The sequence below is a fragment of the Triticum urartu genome, chromosome 7A (genome assembly GCF_056163025.1).
Source record: "Triticum urartu cultivar PI428250 chromosome 7A, HENAU_Tu73, whole genome shotgun sequence".
Taxonomy (NCBI): domain Eukaryota; kingdom Viridiplantae; phylum Streptophyta; class Magnoliopsida; order Poales; family Poaceae; genus Triticum; species Triticum urartu.
Window position 1 is genome coordinate 80,171,704 of NC_141879.1, and position 23,423 is coordinate 80,195,126.

The 23,423-nt window shown below is 44.6% G+C and overlaps 1 long non-coding RNA gene and 1 pseudogene across 2 annotated transcripts; both read left to right on the plus strand.

The window, feature by feature from the left end:
- Positions 1-4,388: 4,388 nt before the first annotated feature.
- Positions 4,389-6,116, plus strand: LOC125521243 (GDSL esterase/lipase APG-like; annotated as a pseudogene). The gene is made up of 4 exons (XR_015610783.1): positions 4,389-4,679; positions 4,802-4,932; positions 5,055-5,288; positions 5,372-6,116. The product of XR_015610783.1 is annotated as a GDSL esterase/lipase APG-like (transcript).
- Positions 6,117-17,993: 11,877 nt separating this feature from the next.
- Positions 17,994-21,221, plus strand: LOC125525173 (uncharacterized). Its single transcript, XR_007291173.2, has 2 exons — positions 17,994-19,541; positions 19,648-21,221. It is a non-coding gene; the product is annotated as an uncharacterized LOC125525173 (long non-coding RNA).
- Positions 21,222-23,423: the final 2,202 nt, after the last annotated feature.

Here is a 23,423-nt window from a genome sequence, read left to right on the forward strand (position 1 = left end):
ACATGTACGGTGGTGTGGAGGGGCTGGCGGACGAGCTCGTCGGAGCGCCGGGGTAGAAGAGTTGCTGTGGCCAGCGGTTGGCGCACGAGCTTGCCGGGGCGCCGGGGATGTGCTGCTGTGGCGGAGAGGTCGCCGATGACCGGACTGGTGCCGCCTCCTTACGGGCACCAGACTTGGCCATGATTCAGGTGGACTCGCGTCGCCGGCCAGTGCTGCCGCCGGGCGGCAAGACGGAGAGCGGGGCGAGGGAGATGGAGGCGGCAGGGAGGGAGAGGATGGAGGCGGCAGGGAGGAAGAGGATGGAGCGGTGGGGAATTTTCCTTCACGGTGGGGACGCCGCAGTGGATCGATTTGCATTAAAAAATTGTGGGACCAAGCGCGAAGTTACGGTAACCAGCTATGTTACTGCTATACTCTCTCTCCTCATTAAATCATTGCCACGTATGCAAATCTGTTGAGTTGGAATCTATGTTACTGCTAAGTTACTACCCACTATGGCTAGTCTAAGTCACCCGACTTATAAGTCAGGTGACTTAAAACTAGTGACTTATAAGTCACGCCTGTTTGGTTGTCACCTGACTTATAAGTCACCTGACACACCTTTCCACATCAAACAACATCATGCAGGTGGTGGGACCCACGCAAAAGGGGGTGACTTATAAGTTTTAAGTTGGGGTGGAGCAACTTATGACTTATAAGTTGGGGTGACTTATAAGTCGGGTCTGTTTGGCAAAATAAGTCACTTTTTTCACTTTTCAACTTATAAGTTGGTGACTTATTTGGAACCAAACAGGCCCTAAGTTACCGGAACATCACACACTTCAAGAAACAATGAGTCTATAACCTAATAAATACATCGTTGCATGACGCTACATAGATGTTCCTACTCACTATAAAGATAGTAACATAGTCTAGGGAAGTGTGTAAGTTACTAGCTTATGTTCTTACTCTTTGTGACCAGCCTGACACCTTAGAGTCGGATGGAAAAATATAATTTGGATAGATGTCCACCTGACAATATGGATAGAGTAGTAAAAGGTCTGGGACAAGTATCAACCAAATTCATGGTGTATTGATTTACACCGTCACACTCACGCACGGTCTGGACTTGCATGATAATAATACTGTATACATAACCATTTGTGATTCTTGCAGTGTTTCGTAAGCGGCCATCTTTATAAGTTTTAATAGATACACGAGCATACGAAAATTCGTAGGAGCGGACGAGCTCGCACGCTCCTGGAATCGCTAGCCGCTCGTTCTCGCCGGGATTGGGCCGTGTCAGGTATTGTCGGGTATATACGTTGTATACTGGGCTTTGCAGGTACGACGGGACCCACATGATTAACAAACGGGTTTATCACGGCGTAGGAGCGAGGACGTCCAGGACCAACATGTGCGAGCCGGCACATGTGACTGGAAATACCATGGTTGCTCCACGTCCACGCCTATACTTTGGCACACCAACTACGTCAACTTTTGATACATCAACTTTTGCATGAGCGATCCTCAAAACAAAAAAAAAAACTTTTGCATGAGCGGGCAGTAAAAGCATCTCCAACGGGTTGCCGCAAAACAGACCTAGTATTCATTGTATTTATTAACTCAAAAAAAAATGTCAAGCCGCTTTGCGTAAAATAGAAACCACTTTCCACTAAATAGAAATCACTTTCTGTCAAACTGAAACCGGTTTTTGCCAAATAGTAGCTGCTTTTCGCCGACAGTAAAGTAAAATGACAGATGATCTAGATAATATAGATTGCCATGCTCTTAAAAATATATATTTTTGTGGGTGTCTTAAAAAAATTGCCATGCTATATACATGCGAAGGTGCCATAAACATTATATAAAAATTGTTAATGTATATGACAGGACCCTCTAGCGCAACCCAGATGACCTACGAACCCATTGTACTTGTAATGGCAAGTTAAGAAGATTTTGCTTTGTGAAAAAGCATGGAAAAAATATTAACAACAACTTTTCTAATACTCACATGGAAAATTTCAAAATTGTTTTTTGCTATTTCCCTACAAGCGCACACATTCATTTTTTCTGTTCACATGGCAATTTTTGTAATGTTCGCATGGCATTCATGAAAAAAAAAATCTCTATAACGCGTAACAATTCTCGAAACACCCCTACTATATTTACACCATGGCAACTATTTTTTTGTATGACTTTGCTGGCAAAACTAGATAGTGGACCAAGGCAACTCCAAATTTTTCTGCTATCTTTTCATGTGATGAAAAATTCATTTCCCTATTTTTTTTCTAAAATGATGGCAACTAATGACATAGGAAAATTCATAGATTTTGTACAATAACTTTTACATGCTAGGTTCCAAAAATATTATTTGTGATGTTAGCCACAGACAAAAATGACACGGCCGATACAATAAATTTTCCATGGTCAGATATAATAAATTTGCCATAAATACAATTTTTGAAATGTAGTATAAAACTTAAACTGCACATGGCGAAAACATTAGAAAGTTTTCCATGGCTGGTTTATAGCTAAAAAGCAAGTAAAACTCTGTCATGTAATGAACACAGATCTAATACAAAGGTTTGCCATGACATGTCTATATATGTATTGCAAAACTTAAGGTGGCATGGCGAAAAAGATCTTATTTTTTTGCCATGGTAACTATAGAGATGTGGAACACCTACTTAAGTTGCCGTGGCAAAAACATATTAAAGTTTGTCATGGCTATCATATAGTTGTCGTACAAAACTTAAACTGCCCATGTCAAAAAAAGAAAAGAAAAGAAATTGCCATGTCAAAAATTATAGCTACAAACCAAGTAAAATGTCATGCCATGTACATAGTTCGAGGAGAGTAAGAAATCATAAATAGTCAAAGCCAAAAAATTACAGCATGCCAAAAATGGCAAACGTGTGTAAAACTTACCATGACACTACTTGCCATGATGTTGAGAAAAAACAAAGCATTGCAATTGCGTATAACTTTTGCTATGATCGATACGCAAAATTATGCCATCATGCTCTTAAAACCAATGCACATCATGGCAAAATTAAAGAATTTTGTTCTCTTCAAAAAGATGGCAAATTTAGTTTTTTCCATCAGTGCATGGCAAATTTTGTAGGAATTTTGTTCTCTAGAAACAGGAAAGTTTAGGAATTTGCCATACTACTAAAGAGAAATTTGCCACATGTACAATAATGGCCAAGGAATCTACAAAAAAATGCCATGGTACAAACAATAAATAGAGAATTTGCTATGGTTTCTACAATAAAAATGTCATTATAAATATGTTTTTTTGCATTTGTCATGGTCATTCAAAAAAGAATACCTGCATTTGCCATGTGAACACGGCGATATATGTTAAGGTGACATGGTTGTGTACTATTTGTTTCAATAATTGCCATGATATAAAAAGCACAATTTGCTTCAAGAATTGCCATGAGACAATTACAAATTTGTTTCAAGAATTGTCATGATTTAAAAATCAGAATTCGTAAATTGTCGTGTGACAATTACAATTTTTCCTAAAATTTGCCATGTGTTGAGGGACATAATTTTCTGAATTTGCTGTGTGACCAATAGAAATTTCTTTCAAACTTGCCATGTTCAAGAGGAAAAAATATTCGCTCACGAATACCATTGACCCTACAAGACGTTTCCAAAAAATGGCCAAGGTAGATACAGATCAGAAGCGTAGACATTACTACTATGCTTCAGATGCCATCTTCCCGTCAGAGCCCCATGTTGTCATGCCAGTAAGGTGGACCTGAACCTAACTGAACGGGACTGAACCTAAATAGAGAAAAATGAGATTATGCTCACATCTTGACAGTACTACTACACTTCACATTGGAGTCGCCGCTGGAGAGGGACGATGCGACGCAGAGCAGCGATAAGATCGGGGAAGAGCTCGGGCGTGTCTCGTGGAGACGGAGGCTAGCTATACCTATACGTTCGGCACTCCTCCTCCTGCTCCGTCTGCTTTCGCATCTGCACGGTTGAGGCAACCTCGCCGGTTGGCAGCGGCGATGCACCCGCGTGTGCGTCTCCCTGGTGTGCGTGGTCCCAACGAAACGCCTCGTCAGTTCCCATCACGGCAAGGCCGGGCACTGTAACCCTGCTATACGGGTCAAGGGCCGTATATCAACTAGTATCTACACTTTTAAACTCACCACGTATTAATGCCAGCCCCATGTACACGCTGTACCATTGGTCCACGTACCAGGAGCAAACGAGCTCGTCCACGCTATAGCCGTTCTCCACGAGCATACGAGTGTATCTACCCTGTGTTGTGCATTTTTTTTTATCTTTGGAACAAAAAACATAGCACCAGCAATAGAGATACGGACATTTCCTATGGCTGGCTCTATATATACGATACCAGCCGTTCGGTGTTTGGCCACGCACGGTACACGTACGGAAATCTAAGAGCATGTCGCCGTCCAGGAGCAGCTCACCGGCGATGCAACGGATGATTGCGCTGGTGGCACTGTCTCTGCTCCTCTCCTGCGGCGTCCACGGGCAGGTGGTGCCGGCGGTGATCTCGTTCGGCGACTCGACCATCGACGTCGGCAACAACAACTACCTCCCCGGCGCCGTCTTCAAGGCCAACTACGCGCCCTACGGGGAGAACTTCCGGCGCCACAAGGCCACCGGCAGGTTCTCCGACGGCAAGATCGTCACCGACATCACCGGTACGTCAGTTACATATGCACACTCATGCATGCATATCCTGCAACTGTCACTCTGAGCTATGAACTTGTAGTTATAGTTATACTCGGTGTGTAACGTGTTTGGAGGTGCATGGTTTCTGCAGCTGAAACGCTCGGCTTCGAGGGCTACGCGCCGCCGTACCTGAGCCCGCTGGCGTCGGGGAAGAACCTGCTCACCGGCGCCAACTTCGGCTCCGCCGCGTCCAGCTACTCCGACGACACGGCGGCCATGTATGTAAGTATACAACGGGCACATCTTCAAAAGCAGTTTGTTTTGGACTAAAAATGAGATTGGGACATGTCAGTGGGAAACACGACTTTTTTTTATAGTTATCGGCTGTGCGTATTTATCTGTAGGACGCAATAACGCTGTCGCAGCAGCTTAAGTACTACAAGGAGTACAGGTCAAAGCTGGCGGCGGTGGCCGGGCGGCGGCAGGCGCGCACCATCCTCGCCGAGGCGCTGTACGTCGTGAGCACCGGCACCGGCGACTTCATCCAGAACTACTACCACAACGCCTCCCTGTCCGCCCGCTACGACGTCGACCGCTACTGCGACCTCCTCGTCGGCATCTTCTCCTGCTTCGACGACGTCAGCACTCCGACTCACCGGCCCATCACAGCATCTCTCTCTGAGGGTACGTACGTGACCCTGTGGCTGTGGACATATTGCAGGAGCTGTACAGGCTGGGGGCGCGGCGGATCGGCGTGACGACGATGCCGCCGCTGGGGTGCCTGCCGGCGACGATCAGGCTGTACGGCGGCAAGGGCCGGAGCGGCGGCGGCGGGTGCCTGCCGAGGCTCAACCGCGACGCCGAGACCTTCAACCGGAAGCTGAACGCCACCGTGGCTGGTGAGGCGGCACGCGGGGCTCAAGGTGGCCGTCTTCGACGTCTACACGCCGCTCCGGGACCTCTCCGAGAGGCCCGCGGCGCAGGGCTTCGCGGAGGCGAGGAGGACGTGCTGCCGGACGGGGAAGGCCGGGACGAGGGTGTACCTCTGCGACCCGGCGACGACGGCGGCCGGGATGTGCCGGAACGCTAGCAGCTACGTCTACTTCGACGGCGTGCACCCGTCGGAGGCCGCCAACCTGGTCGTCGCCGAGTCCCTGGTGTCGGCGGGCATCGACTTGCTCACCTAGTAAGCTGCAGCTGCTGCAGACCGACGAACTTATCTGCCAACATGTTTCCTACAAAGTGTATCCATGACTGTAGCAATTAATGCTTCCAATATGTTTCCTACAAAGTGTGAGCCCTTGTTGCTAGCTATGTGATTTGGCGAAAAGCATAATTTGTGGGAAAATGTATGTTAATTTATTTTTCAACTCAAGTGAAGCTCTCCCTTTCAGCTATATATACGACTCCTCCGTTCACAAATACTATAAGGCCTCCTTTGGTTTGGAGGAATTTCATAGGAATTTTAGAGGATAGGATTTTTATAGAATTTTTTTCCTTTAAAGCCCTTTGGTTTATAGGAATAGATTCCTATTCCTACATAGGATTGGTTCATATCCTTCACATTTCATAGGAAAATAAAAATGAGTCTACACTCAATGAAAAAATTCTATCTCGTTTTCTATTCCTACTCATAGGATTTGAGATACATGCCATCTCATTTCCTACAAAATTCCTATTCATATGATAATCCTATCCTATGAACCAAAAGATGCTTAAGATGTTTTCAATGTTTCAGAGGGAATAGCTTTTCTATTATCTAAATAAAAAGAGGGAATAGCTTTTTGACGGGAACAAAATGTACGTATAGACTGAAGTGGGTGAACAAACACACTACAAATCAGAAGGAAAGAATAGAACAACTTATAATAATGAACAGAAGGAATGGCTTTTTGACGGGAACAAATTGTTTAGCGCTTGCATGGTTGTCTTCTGGCTCTGGCACAAGTAATATATATGTTGTTATAAACTTTCAACTCATCTCATACGCCGAGAAACAAAAGACAAACTTTAGCAAATAACCCATAATCTGAAACCCGGAGTGCTCTTAATTTTTTTTTCAAAACATGCATTGGCAGGAGCACTGCCTATCCAATTAGGAGTGAAATAACAAAGTTTGGCCGAGGGATATGTACACTGGGCCTTTACCTAGAAAAAGAAAAACGCGCTCAATTAACCAGTACAAGTACTACATCACTAGTAGAAAAAGGGTCAAACGTGAAGCACATTAGTGTCGGTTTGTATTTGAGCCGGCACTAATGTATACATTAGTGCCGGTTCCAACGGATAGCCGGGCCGCTTTCATTAGTACCGGTTCGTGGCGAACCTTTAGCACCGGTTCGTGCCACGAACCGGTACTAATGAGAGTGGTGGCAGGATGTTGTCAGACTGGGGCCCCTCCAGCCCCTTTAGTACCGGTTCTTGGCACGAACCGGTACTAAAGGTCGTCCTACATAAACCCTTCGTCCACCCGAACTTGCTCTGTTCTTCTCCTTTCCCCTCTCCTCTCTGTTCTTCCCCTCTTCCTCTCGAGTTCATCACACATTTTGCCCAAAATTTGTCAAGATTTGAAGGCCCCCATCCATTCAAATGATCACAAAGGTTAGCAACTTTGTCCTTTCATCTCTCATTGCTAGATTATCTCTTGCAATGCTTTATATAGTGATTAATTTGTGAGTTTAGTAATTTGGGAGGATATATATATATATATATATATATATATATATATATATATATATATGTGTGTGTGTGTGTGTGTGTGTGTGTGTGTGTGCTAGTATTTGATTTATATGCAATTTGAGGTCAAAAATAACACTTAGTTTGCATATGTAGGTGTGGTTTACTTAGTGCCTTCTAAATCTCCGTCGTAACCACCGTCGATCGCCCGCACCGTCTCGTCGCCGGCACCACCTTGTGGTGAGCCTCTTGTTCATGAAATTTTATATAAAAATTGATGTTTGTGTGATTTGGATATATAGTTACTCGTATAATTATCTTACCCGTACGTTGTTTGTTATACATATAGTGCCATGGTTTTGATATCCGTCCCCATCGGCCCTCGTCCTTGTTATGATTCGGATGTGGTATATATATTCTATTTTAAAACTATTTGCATTTCGTGTTTATGATAAATTATGCCCATCAAGTTGACATAGAAATTTTTTCTAGGAGGTATGTGAACCGGAAATTCCAACCGACCCTATTGTCGAGAGGTTAAATCTAGTTGAAAGAGAAAACGAGTACTAGAAAGAAAAATTGAAAAGAATTGAGGGGGAGAAGATGGAATTGGAGTTGCATGTTGCCGATGTCGTCGATGATCACAAGATCAAGATGGAGAAAATGCGCTTGAATATTAGAAAGATTAGAAAATATGCCATCGATAGTGAGGCTTGGTATCATTATGCTGTTGGATCCATTGTTACCTTAGTTGCGATCTTGATCGTATTTGTTGTTGCATTTAAATGCTTTAGCTAGAGAGTTATTTGTTTGTTGCATTTAAGTGTTGTATGAACTTTATGTATGAACTTGTATTAATTTGGTCTATTCGGTGTTGTGTAATGAAGATGAGCCGGCAATGGATGTACGATGACCGATGCTCTCCCCAGTTCGTTGAGGGCGTGCATGCTTTTATGCTTGCGGCTGAGGCAAACAAGCGGGCGGATGGTTTTATGCCTTGTACATGTGCTCGCTGTAAGAATGGTCACAATTACTCTATGTCAAGAACCATTCACGTCCACCTGTTTAAGTCCGGTTTCATGCCCCACTATAATGTTTGGACCAAGCACGGAGAAAGAGGGGTTATGATGGAAGACAATGAAGAAGAAGAGGACGACGACAGCTATCCTGGCCATGGGTTCCCTGAATACGATGATACAATAATGGGGGAAGAAGCTGAGCCGGTAATGCGGGAAGAAGCTGAGCCGGCAATGCGGGAAGAAGCTGAAGAAGAGGCATCAGATGAGCCCGTTGATGATCTAGGTCGGGCCATTGCCGATGCAAAGAGAAACTGCGCAAGATTTGGAGAAAAAGAAGTTGCAGCGCATGTTAGAGAATCACAAAAAATTGTTGTACCCGAATTGCGTAGGTGACAAGAAAAAGCTGGGCACCACACTGGAATTGCTGCAATGGAAGGCAGAGAATGGTGTATCTGACAAGGGATTTGAAAAGTTGCTGGTAATGATAAAGGATATGCTTCCAAAGGACAACGAATTGCCCGAGAGTACGTACGAAGCAAAGAAGGCTGTCTGCCCTCTAGGGTTAGAGGTGCAGAAGATACATGCATGCCCTAATGATTACATCCTCTACCGCGGTGAGTACGATGATTTGAACGCTTGCCCGGTATGTGGTGCATTGCGCTATAAGATCAGCCGCGATGACCCTGGTGATGTCGAGGGCGAGCGCCCCGGGAAGAAGATTCCTGCCAAGGTGATGTGGTATGCTCCTATAATACCACGGTTGAAACGTTTGTTCCAAAACAAAGAGCATGCCAAGGCGATGCGATGGCACAGAGAAGACCGTAAGAAAGACGGAAAGTTGAGAGTACCCGCTGACGGGTCGCAGTGGAGAAAAATCGAAAGAAAGTACGGGAAGGAGTTTGCAGATGACGCAAGGAGCGTATGGTTTGGTCTAAGCGCAGATGGCATTAATTCTTTTGGGGAGCAGAGCAGCAACCATAGCACCTGGCCTGTGACTCTATGTTTGTATAACCTTCCTCCTTGGTTGTGCATGAAGCGGAAGTTCATTATGATGCCAGTGCTCATCCAAGGCCCTAAGCAACCCGGCAACGACATTGATGTGTACCTAAGGCCATTAGTTGAAGAACTCTTACAACTATGGGATGGAACAGGTGTACGTGCGTGGGATGAGCACATGGGGGAAGAATTTGACCTAAAGGCGTTGCTGTTCGTGACCATCAATGATTGGCCTGCTCTCAGTAACCTTTCAGGACAGACAAACAAGGGATACCGCGCATGCACGCACTGTTTGGACGATACCGACAATATATATTTGGCTAATTGTAAGAAGAATGTGTACCTGGGACATCGTCGATTTCTTCCAAGCAGGCATCCCGTAAGAAATAAAGGCAAGCATTTCAAAGGTGAGGCGGATCACTGGACGAAGCCTCGCCATCGTACTGGTGCTGATGTACATGATATGGTCAAGGATTTGAAGGTGGTCTTTGGAAAGGGTCTTGGTGGACAACCTGTTCCGAATGACGCTGACGGGCGCGCACCCATGTGGAAGAAGAAATCTATATTTTGGGACCTACCCTATTGGAAAGACCTAGAGGTCCGCTCCGCAATCGACGTGATGCACGTGACGAAGAATCTTTGTGTGACCCTGCTTGGCTTCTTGGGCGTGTATGGGAAGACAAAAGATACACCTAAGGCACGAGAGGACCAGCAACGTATGCACGAAAAAGACGGCATACATCAGGGTCATGCAAGCTACGCTCTTACCAAAGAAAAGAAGGAAATCTTCTTTGAATGCCTGCTCAGTATTAAGGTACCGTCTGGCTTCTCGTCGAATATAAAGGGAATAATAAACATGGCAGAGAAAAAGTTTCAGAACCTAAAGTCTCATGACTGCCACGTGATTATGACGCAACTGCTTCCGGTTGCATTGAGGGGGCTTCTACCGGAAAACGTTGGATTAGCCATTATGAAGCTATGTGCATTTCTCAATGCAATCTCTCAGAAGGTAATCGATCCAGAAATCATACCAAGGTTAGAGAATGATTTGGTGCAATGTCTTGTCAGTTTCGAGTTGGTGTTCCCACCATCCTTCTTCAACATCATGACGCACGTCCTAGTTCACCTATGCGAAGAGATTAACATTTTGGGTCCTGTATTTCTACACAATATGTTCCCCTTTGAGAGGTTCATGGGAGTCTTAAAGAAATATATTCATAACCATGCTAGGCCAGAAGGAAGCATCTCCAAGGGCCGTCAAAATGAGGAGGTCATTGAGTTTTGTATTTACTTTATTCCTGACCTTAAACCGATTGGTGTTCCTGAATCGCGGCATAAGGGCAGACTGGATGGAAAAGGCACGCTAGGAGGGGAACAAATAATATGTATGGACGGACATTCTCTCACTGAAGCACACTACACAGTTCTACAGAATTCCGCCTTGGTGGCTCCGTATATGGATGAACACAAGAATTTGCTACGCTCCAAACACCCAGAGCGGTCTGATGACTGAATTACACGTGAACAAACCAGTGCAGTCGCCCCTCGGCTAACGAGGTGGGACTAAACTTGCGCACCGCACCTGCGCCAGCGCACCCCCTTTAGTACCGGTTCATGGCACCAACCGGTACTAAAGGGGGGCCTTTAGTACCGGTTGGAGCCACCAACCGGTACTAAAGGGGGTGCGGTTCCCGCCGCTTGGCCTGGCCAAAACAGGCCTTTAGTACCGGTTGGTGGCTCCAACCGGTACTAAAGGTGCCTTCTATATATACAACACTTACGAAAATTTCATTCTCCCTCTGTTTCTTCCTCTGTTTCCCCATTGAAGCACCGCCCGGGCGCCCCGATCGATCGACGCCGTCGCCGTCGCCGCCCCCGTCCCCGTCGCCGCCCCGGGCCCGTCCCCGTCGCGTCGTCCCCGCGTCGCCGCCCCCGCGTCACGCCCTGGCCCGTCGCCGCCCCCGGCCGTCGCCTCGCCGTCGCCCCGCTGTGAGCTCTTCCCCTCTAACCCCTCCCCTCGCCCCCGGCGGCCACCATGGGCGCCGCCCCTCCCCGAGCCCATACACACACACACACAAGCATGATGAACACACACACACACACGTACATATGTATGAATTAATGCATGTATATATTAGTATATACGTATTTTGTATGTTTAATTAGTTTAGATTTTTTAGATTATTATTTTTTCACTAGTATATATGTATGAATGCATGTTAGATGGATATAATTAGTGTTTAATTATTATGGAAATTTTTTATATAATGTTGTTTTTCAATTTTTTAATGGATGTATAAAAGTTGTGTTTTCTGTTTTTAGTGTTAGATGCTTAATTAGTATGAAATAGCATATAGAATTTTGACATATGCAATGATAGCATAATTAGTGTTATATAGAATGTTAGAAATTTTAGTTATCAAAATCCAATCATTAAAAAAATGTTACTTTTTGCGAGTTGAAGATATATTAACAAATCGATCTTTCTTCTTTCAGCCATCCGGATCGAGCAAATCTTCAGGCAACAGGACGAAACGAGGTCCGAACAAAAAGTTGAAGGAGGGCGTAAAGTATAATATCAAGGCAATCAAACATAATGGCGAACCATTAGCACCTAAGAAGATTGCGGACAAGTTCGTTCGTCAGTGCGGAGTTCTTGTGAAGGACTAACTCTCGATCTCCCTTCAAGAATGGAGAGAGCCAGCAAAGCCACGTCCAGATCTTACTTTTGTCGATGACAGACAAAAAAGTCTGCTTTGGGATACTCTCATGGAACATTTCACCCTACCAGATCATTTCACAGAAGCAGATGTGCAGAGAGTCAAGGACGCTGCTCTTAGGAAGATGGCGGTTGCATTAAGAACCACAAGAATCGTGAATGGGACAAGTACGTCAAGGGAGGAAGGAAGACTCCAGTATTCGAGGGAACACTAGAGAATCAAAGTGCTCATTGGGACGATTTCGTGAAATTCAAGGATTCAGAATTATCTAAGGAATGGTCAAGAATAAATAAGGCCAATGCCGCAAAAAAGGATAAGTTCCATAAGCTGGGGCCAGGTGGCTATGCGGTGGGAATGCCTAAGTGGGATAAATCTGAAAAAGAGATGCTGGATGCAGGTGTCACTCCAGAAACATTGAGCTGGCCCCCCAGGTGCAGGATTTGGTTCTATGCGCATGGGAGGGAGTTGGACCCGAAGACAGGCAAAGTTTCCAAGAAGGCATGTCTGGACGGAGCCGGAGATAAGCTACTTGTTGCAATAGAAGAGGCTCGATCCGGGTTGTTCGAGCCCAACAGAGAGAACGACGAGCTTACGCGTGCCCTGGGAAATCCTGAACACCCCGGAAGAACACGAGGCATGGGCGCTATTCCGTGGTATGAGGGGTTTTCAGACTGGAACGCCGACTACAGAACCCGTGCGAGAAAGAAGATTGTGGAGGAGAAGAAGAGGAAGATGGAGGAGGAGCAGAGGAAGCTCGACTATGAACGCCTTCAAGGCCTAGAATTAGCGCACGTGGACTTGGCAATCAAATTCCAGCGGCAGCAGGAGCAGATCGACTCACTTAGCCAGCAAAGGGGGTCTCAGCAGCTGCAGCAGCTAGCGGATGATCCAATATTGGATACCATCGCCCAATCCATGCCGAGAAGCAGCGTGGGTTCCGCCCCGTTTGACGCAATGCTGGATAGATACCCCGTGGATGACATCCGGAGAACACTAACTGCGAGCTACACTTCAAAATTAAGAACATATCCTTGAAGGTGGCGGACGGCGTTGCTTATACAAATTCCCCCGATGCAACCTTCCATTGCAACCTGATTCCAGCAGGCTATGCTCGTGTCATGGTTGATGAGGCGGTGGACCAATATTCGGGGCTAGAGCTTGACATTCCTGGAGGTGACGAGGAGCACACACTCGGAGATGCCAAACATCGTATCATCCTATGGAGAAAGGATTGCATCATCTTTCGAAGGCCACCGACACCGCGTCACCCGACTCCTCGTCGAAGTCCGCCACCGAGTCAGCAGACTCCCGCTCCTCCAAGTCCACCAACGCGTGAGGCCACTCCTCCTCCTCCAAGTCCGGCAAAGTGTCAGGCCACTCCTCCTCCAAGTCCGACACAGCGTCAGACGTCCACTCCTCCTCCAAGTCCGGCACAGCTTCAGGCCACTCCTCCTCATCCAACTCAGCCCCGTCAGCCATCTCCGTCGCCTCAGCAATCGCAGAAGAGACACCCTGCAGCTATGGTGCGTAGCGGACGAGTCGAGGTCATAGTACAGAAAGTACAGGCGGAGGCAAGCGATATAAATATGGTCCAAACCTCACTACTCCTCTTCCTGAGAGGGCTTACGACAGGACCGAGGAGCAAACCAATGCCATAGTGCGGGCAGAAGTCGACGCCCATTTTGGACCGAAACCGCCACCGCCGCCAAGGGAGAAAGTGCCTGTGGAAGTAGTTGACCACTTCATTCGTATGGCTCAACCACCAGCTCCTAAGCCTGTTGACACAGACTATGAGTGCCACATCAGGAAGTTACATCGACAACGTCTACAGAAGGAGGCGAGCTCGAGCTCGAGCAAACAACAAGCAGCTGTCAAAAAATGCGGGAAAACCGTTGCCCGGCTGGGAGAACAGGCGACGCAATCGATCTCCCCGCTTGTTGTGTCGCCAACAACACGTGACAGTACACGCGCCCAATATTATTGTGGGCAAACAGTTTACGTTCCCGAGGTGGGCGATGTGGTAATAACCCTGGAGCATATAATGCAGGCTGAAACTCTCAACATCACTGTTGGACAACTCCTCAAGATCGAGGACATGCCTGTGCTTACAGAGGAGGAAATAAAACAGAAATATGCCTGGGGCCAACCTTTGGTCAAGCCAGAAGAGGTCAAGAAGCTCCCAACGAGAATGTATGAATTGCATCAATGATACATGGACATTACCAAGAGATCCGATCGAGAGTCCCTCATGGTGCAAGTCAAGAAGGATCATTACTACCATGAGAAATCTGTAACCGTTGAGTATTCTGAACTGTTTCAGTTATACAATCAAGACGCACTCGACAAATCTATCGTCAGTTGCTATTGTCTGTAAGTGATTTCTTTCTGTAATTTAAGTTTTAAGCTAGCTGTAGTGATCCTTTTGATCAATCATTACCTGTAATTATCCTCACTATATTCTTTTCTATGGTATTATGCAGGATGAAGATGTATGAAATGAGAAAAGGTGGACGCTATGGCATTGGGTTCATTGACCCAAACACCGTTAATGAATACACATGGAAAATAAACAAGCATCATGAAAAGCAGGTAGAGGACAGCATGCTAGAGTTCTTGAAGCACCTCAAATACAATGAAAATATACTACTTCCTTACAACTTCCAGTGAGTCACACTTTCTTGTACTACAAATTCTCTGTTTTTGCCTACTAGCTAGCTACATGTTTTTGCTTACATATGCCCGCTTAATTAAGACATGCAAACGTATGTGCATGCAGATTTCACTGGATCTTGTGTATCATTAAAGTTGACGCCAGAACAGTTCAAATACTGGACTCACTACTCAAAGCAAATAGTGACAATAACATTTTGTTTGGGATAGTCAACAGGTAATTTCAATCATTATTAACTATATATCTCGGCCTATTTAGTTCGTCATTTCATGATATGAACTATTTAATAACCCCTTTATTCATTTTTTTTGTCGGCGGGCAGGGCTTGGGCATGGTTCATCAGCGTCACGGAAGGCAAATGGAAACGACAGCTGAAATGGTTTCGACCCAAGGTAAGTAAGTAAGTAGTACTAGCTAGCTAGCTAGCTGCCATCTCTTTAATTATCATGCTTGATTAATTATTATCTGATCAAATTAAATTCCATTCTCGTAATAAAGGCCCTGAAGCAGGCGCAGGGGACTGATCTGTGTGCATTCTGCGTTTGCGAGAACATTCGCATGATGGCGTCCGAAAGGAGCAGATCTCAAAGACAGGAATGGGTACGCTTGTCAGAACACCATTCACAATTTTTACACCATTATCGATATCTAGTCACACAACTAATACACATGCATATTGATCTCCTTAACAGTTCAAAGAGGTGCGGGACAAGCTCCTAGAAACGGAGCGCGTAGAAGCACTTCAAGAGGAAATAGCGGGATTTTTGCTCGACCAGGTCATAAATCCGAAGGGAGAATACTATTACCCACTACCGCCCCCATCGACCAGGTCATGAACCACTTCCAATTGTCATCGTGCTCCGAAGGCACCAATTAGGCTAATGCCACTGGCTCCGAAGGCAACATGCATATGTAGGAGAAATTGTATATAGCTGTACATGTGTGTATGTGTGAATTAATATGGTGGTTTGTGAGACATTGATGATATATATATGATTGGTTCTACTAGAAATTCTATTTATATATATATATATGCATAACGTGTACAATGTGTAGTATCGTAAAATACCAGCAAACGAAAAATAATTAAAATGAAAAACACAAAATTAAATGAAAAAGAAATCATAAAACCAAAAACCCTCCAAACATTTTAGTACCGGTTGGTACCAACCGGTACTAAAGGGCTCCCGGCTCCGGGAGCTGGCTCGTGCCACGTGGTTGCCCTTTAGCACCGGTTCGTGCTGAACCGGTACTAAAGGGGGGGCTTTAGTGACCACACTTTAGTGCCGGTTATGAAACCGGCACTAAAGGGCCTTACAAACCGGTGCTATTGCCCGGTTCTGCACTAGTGCATGTCAAAAACATTCTAATATTATGGGACGAAGGGAATAGTATTATAGCAGAATTTCAATATGATACTATTCGTAGCTGGATTTTTGTTCCTTGTTTCCAACACGTGAATCAGATAGGAACTGAATCTGCATGATTGATATATGTTGTGCCAATCTACATGACCTTTCTCAAGCATTTTAGCCGTGGCACCATGACCTGGGAGCACGGTAGCACCTCAAGCCATAAGATCGCTAATACTTTCTCTGTTTCAAATTACTCGTCGCAGAAATAGATGTATCTAAAACTAAAATACATCTAGATACATCCATATCTGCGACAAGTAATTCAGAATAAAGGGAGTAGATATCTTCTCAATTGACACTGAAAGGGAATTATAGCAACAAACCATATGCTTCCCAACTGCCAGAGGAAAAGGCGCACTGTTGCACAATAAATCTTCCCTAGAATTCACACCACAAATCCCACTAGTCATGTCTCGTTGTACTTCTCTTGGTTGCCTGTATATGGCTCGGGAGATAAAATTAGGGTTTCTGCTCACATGACGCCATCACATCTCATTTTGTCTTGCCATGCCCAGTAAGGGGCACCAACAACCGTGAGGTCTCTCCTCACTTGCTCTAGCTTATAGTTTCCTTTGTTCTCACTGCTCCAATGCTCTAGCTCTGGCCCGGGTTTGAGGCCTGGCCCCCCATGGTGCCTCATTCTTCTTCAAGCAAATTACAAATGCCTGGGGTGCTAGTGTCCTTTGGGTCACATTTTATTGGGTACCTTGGCGTATACTCCCTTCGTTCCGAATTACTTGTCGCAAGTATGGATCGATGTATTTTAGTTCTAGATACATTCATTTCTGCGGCGAGTAATTTGAAACGGAGGGAGTATGTGGGATTTGGCCCTCGTTTGTTACATTCTGTAATGAGGATACTCACACGTTTTCAAGAACCAATTCATGCTCTACAAGGTGAAATCCCTTGATTTAGCCGTCAATGATGGATTCCGCAACGATATTTTACATACTTCATTCCCTTCTTAAAATCTGCAAGGACAGTGTCCCATCTACCGGTCCCTAAGCCCCAGGATGAGAAGTCTTGCCAATTTATAAAACCCTTGAGTTGGCCATCTCCTTGATGGTGTTTTATTGGAAGATGGTGATACAATCACTCCATGAAGGACGATGTAGGCGGTGTAGGCTTACACATTTGACAGCTCGTTGGTTATTGCATTTTGCTCCTTTTCTAACATGATTTGTTCGACTTTAATGCATACGTTATATTGTACAGTTAAACTGAAGGTCATATCTTTGCACGAGTCACAGCCACACGTTCTAATGGTTCAATACAATATATGGCCAGTGTAACTTAATTGATAACCCATGGTCCACTACCTGCTTAATCCATAGTTCACTCTCATACAACTATGTGCCGGTGCATGAGCCATACCCGTCCAACTTGTTGCATCGCTACGCTTATGCAGGTAGGTTCCAGGGCGTCTTCAGTGGTGCTATTGTGTGTTAACGATACCCGAAAATGCAAGGCTGTACCATCAGTAGATTGCCGCAATAAAATTCACTAGATGAATGAACTTGAAGTACGACCTGTGAATCTTGTGCTTCAAACATTTATTGAACATCCAACTCCACAATTATTTATACCTGATGTGTGAAATTTATATGTGAATTTTTCCACAAAATAACAAATGTAATAGGTTTTAGCAACTGTCTCGTAGCACCATTATTTCTACTACCACTATAAAAAGAAGAGAGGGGCAGATCCAAATGATCACAACCATCCATCATCAACATCTAATGGTCCATAGTCTTTCTATGTTTAACACTAGCAAGCCACTAATCACACAGTAAGCAAAAGGACCCGCACAAACGCAAAACGACCCGCACCACTAATCCTCCCCATTCCTTCATCCTGAACAAAACTGCCCGCACGAACCCACGACCTTCGCTGGTCCTCCTCTGCTACCCACGCCTCCCGCAGATCCTCCGCTCGGCCACTCCCCGCAGATCCTCTGCTGTCCCACGGACGCGACCGCGGACTGCCGCCGCCGATGATCCCATCTGATGGCGGCGCCGACCCATCCCTAGCGCTGGATGCGGTGACCTCCGGTAGAGGCACGCCCAGCCGTGCCTTCCCGAGCACAGTCTCGCCGGGATGCCTCCGCTCCTCCGGCAGCGCCGCGCCCGTCCGCCGCAGCCCGCCGGCGAGGGCACAATCGGTGCCGACCTGCACGCGCAAGGGGAGGCGGCAGGAGCAGTCGTGCAAGGGCAGGACCAGCTGTGCGGTCAATCGAGCGATCCTTTTTCATCTTGGCCGCCATGTCCCCCGCCATGGACGACGCCCGCTGTGGCGATCTCCACCCCGGCGACCAGCTCTGCCTCGCCTACCAAATCAAATCTACGAACTAAGGTTGATTTCTATGACTTCAGTTCGCTGGTGGTACTGGCATAACGCTTATGTTGCAGGCTTCTCCAGAATGATTCCTCACAAGAGATATCTCAACCAGTCATAAGTTAGCCTGAAGACATATGGTGCAGATACTCTTCCTTGGTATAAGAGATACTTTCGACTAAGCACACGCGCAATGTTACATTTGAGTAAGGGATTACCATGTTCTCTGAATTTTCTACCCGACAGATATGTTCAACTATAGTTAGAGTATTCCGACAAAGGGTTTACCCCCGCTTTATATTATAAAGCATCCGGATATTTAGAGTATTATACATCTCTAATCTGCATATTTGAAACCAACATGATAATGTTCCATACTTCTTAAGCCATTTTGGTGCCACCTATTGTACCATCATTTTTTGCTTCAGGTATTGTCCTTATTTCCAAACAATTCCATTGTCTTCGCTTTCTCTACTCACATGTGTTTTTTAGTCTTCCTCTCACTCTTTTGAGCTTCTACAGAACTGATGTCTAACTGCTATGTTTACCCTTCTGAATAATACCCTTATCAAGTTTTCAGCTTTTAATGTAAAACCGTAACCAATTACCGAAATTTTGGAGTTCTTTTTCACCTTTTCTTGTCCGGTTGTGGATAAAAAAAACTTATGCTGAATCATTACGTCTCCAGACGAGCAGTGCAGATTTGAGAGTTGGGTTATTTGTCAAAAGTTTTCCGTTTTATCCATACAATAGAAAAATTAGTTTTACATAATTTGAATGTGTGCTCACATGAGCTTGTAAACTTCTCTCATGTGTCCACACAAGGGCGGAGGGAAGATTCTTTCTGTGAAGAAACCTATTTTGTATGAAGTTGTAGTTGATTTTGTCGGACTGGGAAGTGATGGATGCACCAAGTAGGTGGTCTTTATTTCTGGGATTAGAATTTTCAAAAGGACTGTTTCTTCTCACCTTGATCTTGTGATCTAATGAAACTTATTCCTGATTTTGATCAGGGACACAACAGTGAAGATGTTTTTGAATTTCGTGCTGTAGCTAAATGGTGAAGTTTTCATGAATTCATGTTATGAATTGGTTCTCACTTTTTTTTATCATAACCTTTTATTATCTCATGATTTATTGATTTTTTTTGATATTTCTGTTTGCAGAACGATTATTAGATATTGGAGAATTAACGAGGTATGGCTACTGCCAAGCATGCTTTCAGAAGTACACGATTCAAGAGATTTTCTATTTTGGCAGAAGTTAGTGTGCCTACTAACAAGTGTGCTCTGAAAATTAGTCAATTACTGCACCAGCTGGACTTATAGATCGGTTCACAAGGTTCTTTCTGGATAGTAGTTATGGTTTTAATACACTTAAAACATGTATGGTTATTTGATTCATGAACAAAACAAATATATTCTCTTTTGAGCTTTGGGCATTTCACATATGACCATTGTACTGTTGCACTATTACTACCACCTATGTGAAAGGTAAATAAACCTTTCAGCAACATATGTTGGTATAATTCTCTCCCAACTAGCATTATATGCCATATATAGTTGTTTTTTTACTGAAATGTTAGGAGCCTCGTGTATAAGGTATGCAGAAATTCTCACTTTGAGGAAGTGATTAATTCTTCATGTGCAGTAACCTGGAGAGATGGTGCTGGTGGATTCTAACCGCAAGGTGAGTGGCTTGATCCTTCATTAATCATGTTTAATTTTAGAGAAAAGTATATTTTTCGTCCCTCAACTTTTGACGGAGTCTAGATTTGGTCCCTCATTTTCGAAACTGGACAACTTGCACCCCCAACTACTAAAACCGGACAAAATTTATCCCTGGTCTTGGTTTTGAGCGGTTTTGATGCTGGCTCACCCCGGTTTTGACCGATGCTGACTTAAATACATGTATATCTTTCAAATATGTGAATCTTTTGAAATTCAAGTACTTTTTCCAAATCTCTGTACTTTTTCATGTTTGCGTTAAAATTTCAAATTCACATACCTTTTTGAAATCCGCACTATTTTCAAATCCACATACTTTTTCAAGTTCACATAATTTTCCAAATTCGCATACTTTTTTCTAGTTCGCATATTTTTCTCGGATCCGCGTACTTTTTTCATGTTTGTGTACTGCTTTCAAATCCGTGTACTTTTTCAAATTCATGAACTTTTATAGAAAGTACACGGATCTGGAAAAAAACACTTGAACTTGAAAATGGTATGCAGACCTAAATAAAATAAACTGATTTGAAGAAAGTACGCGAATTTGAGTCAAAGCACGGTCAAAACCGGCAAAAGTCAGCACCAAAACCGGTCAAAACCATGTTCAAGGACGAACCTTGTCCGGTTTTAGTAGTTCAGAGTGCAAGTTGTCCGGTTTCGTAGTTGAGGGACCAAATCTAGACTATGCCAAAAGTTGAGGGACGAAAAGTATACTTTTCTCTTAATTTTAAATGGATGTGAAGTGATTGTCCTAGATCAATGGGTGATTTATGTGCAAATGCTACAGTCGAAGACATGCAGTTGCTTGCCGTCGATGAAGCGACATCAACATGGGTAGCTGATCCAGTCATCTATTAGTCTGTTCGTCTTTCTTCCTTGCACTTTGTTCTTCAGTCATGTGTTGGGCATCCTTCCCCATGCTACTGACTCAATGGTGTCGCTAGCCCATGCTTCTGACTCTCCAGACATATACTCACTTCTTAGAAATCCCATGGCAATTGCTTTCATGTGAATTTTGGTTAGTACTCCGTATTTATGATGCTGCTGGCCTCATTGCTCTGAATATACTACCACACTGCATGATAAAATCAACAATGACTTTTCTTAATGCATGTAAATTATCGCTTCTCTGTAATGTTTGATGTCAATTTATTCCATGACAATGGTGCAAACTAGGATCTGACCGGACAAGACAGTCGCGCTGTCAGCCCAGTCTACCACGTCCTTGCTCGCGTCAGCACACCCATTGCAAGCCTATTGATGGTGCAGTTGCTGAGCGGGGAGGTGAAATCCCTGAGCTAGGTAACAATATGGATGACTTGGATTGATAAAAAAATTCATTAGCATTTATCTCCTTAATGAGAGAACTTTTGAGAATTTTAATAACTTCGAAAGATGTTTATATTGGCAACAATAGTTGTAACGAATATTATGTGCTTTAAGAATATGGTTTTTGGTGCTAACAGTTGCAGGATTAGATCACCATTCGAACATGATTTGAGGATAATGCAAAGCGGCTTTCAATCGGAACTAGATTTAATCTTCTTTTGCAACCTATCAGTAGTTCAGTACACAGGCCGAATGAAACATCATTTATCTCTATGCAGCTATGTTATCACAATGGTGAGTGGCATAGCTAGCTCGGTGAGTCAGGGTGGTACAACAATGAATTTTTAATGTAAATCTATGTATTTGGAAGAATTATTTTTTTCTAGCCTAAATATAGGCTATGGACCACCCTGTCCACCCCCTAGCTAAGCCATGGCTGTCACTTCTAAGAGCAAGTATAATACTACCTCCGTTTCAGTTTACAAGTCCTACGCGTATACCTAGGTTACCAATTTTATCATCTTAATGTAAACTATATAACACAAAAATTATACGATTTGAAAATAGAACATCTAAAGTTTATATTGATATATTTTTTGTAATATATGACTTGTATTAGGTTGGTCGAATTGACGACTTAGGGGCACGCGCACGCTTTGTAAACTAAAAGAGAGGTAGTAAGGTCCAGTTAGCAAGCTATAAAGATTAAACAATTATATTTATACTGAGATACAGAACAACCCTTCGGATATGCAAAACGGAACTCGGGCTCAGATGAGCTCTTTATCTAGGCCGTCAATATGCTTCATTCATGCTCGCCAGTGTATATAGTAGTGTATATGCGGTGTATTTTTGCTTTTCTCTGTTTTAAAAGTCTTACGCCTGGCACACGCCAGTCTATGATCTGACAGCAACAGCGTCACTGCAGCACTGCACCGATCAGTAGGTCCCATTGATTCACGAGCTAGATGGGCATGCACCTCTTTTATTTCTGTCAGATGTAACATCGGTTCACTAATTAAGAAACAAACTGCATGTTTAGTACTGCAAATTAAAGACTAACTTGCATGCCACTATCTCAGCAGTAGTGGAAGGCACAAATTAGCAGTAACCGATTATCCTCAATTAGCACCTAACATGATTAGCATTGCTCGATCACAAAAACACTGAAGAATTTCATGATTCCACCGATGAAGTACTAACTGTTATCTCGCCTCTCGTCGGAAATAAAAAGGAATCGACAGGCATGCTTACGAAGAGCACAGCCTGCAACCAGAGCGTGCGTTAACGACAGCGATGCGCGGCGCCAAGCTCGACGACGGCCGCCGGATGCCAAAAAAGGCACCTTATCTGCCTGCTCGTGCACGCTGCTGCATGCGTTCGCCAGCGATGTCGTTGAGCCTGGTCGTCTAGAACCTGGTTGCTTGCGTTGGCCGACGCCGGCAAGGCGGGATCGAACAGTCCCAAGCATCAGACTGGACGGTAATGCAAGATCCATGTGCATGTTAAGCGGGGATCCTCCATGGTCTTCTCCGTCTCGGATGCCGAGATCATAGAACAGCAGGTCTGCGGTGTGAACTCTGGAGGGGCTAGCCGGAACCGTGAGTGCTTTGCATGGCTATGGCATGCGGCCGCCCTCGCTGCCGGCGGCAAGGATTAACGAGAGCCTCATAGTCGCAGGTGACAGGACTAAGAAGAGAGAGAATTGATCGAGAAACTGCTAGTTTCTCACATCAATACCTGAGAAATAAAGATGAGAGAGACGACGGAGTAACTGAAGAAAGAGAGGGAACAGTCATATTTTCTCACGTACATGGTTCGTATTTCCTCTCAAAACTAGAATGCGGCACAGATCACGAGACTACTCTATGGTCCAGATAAAAAGC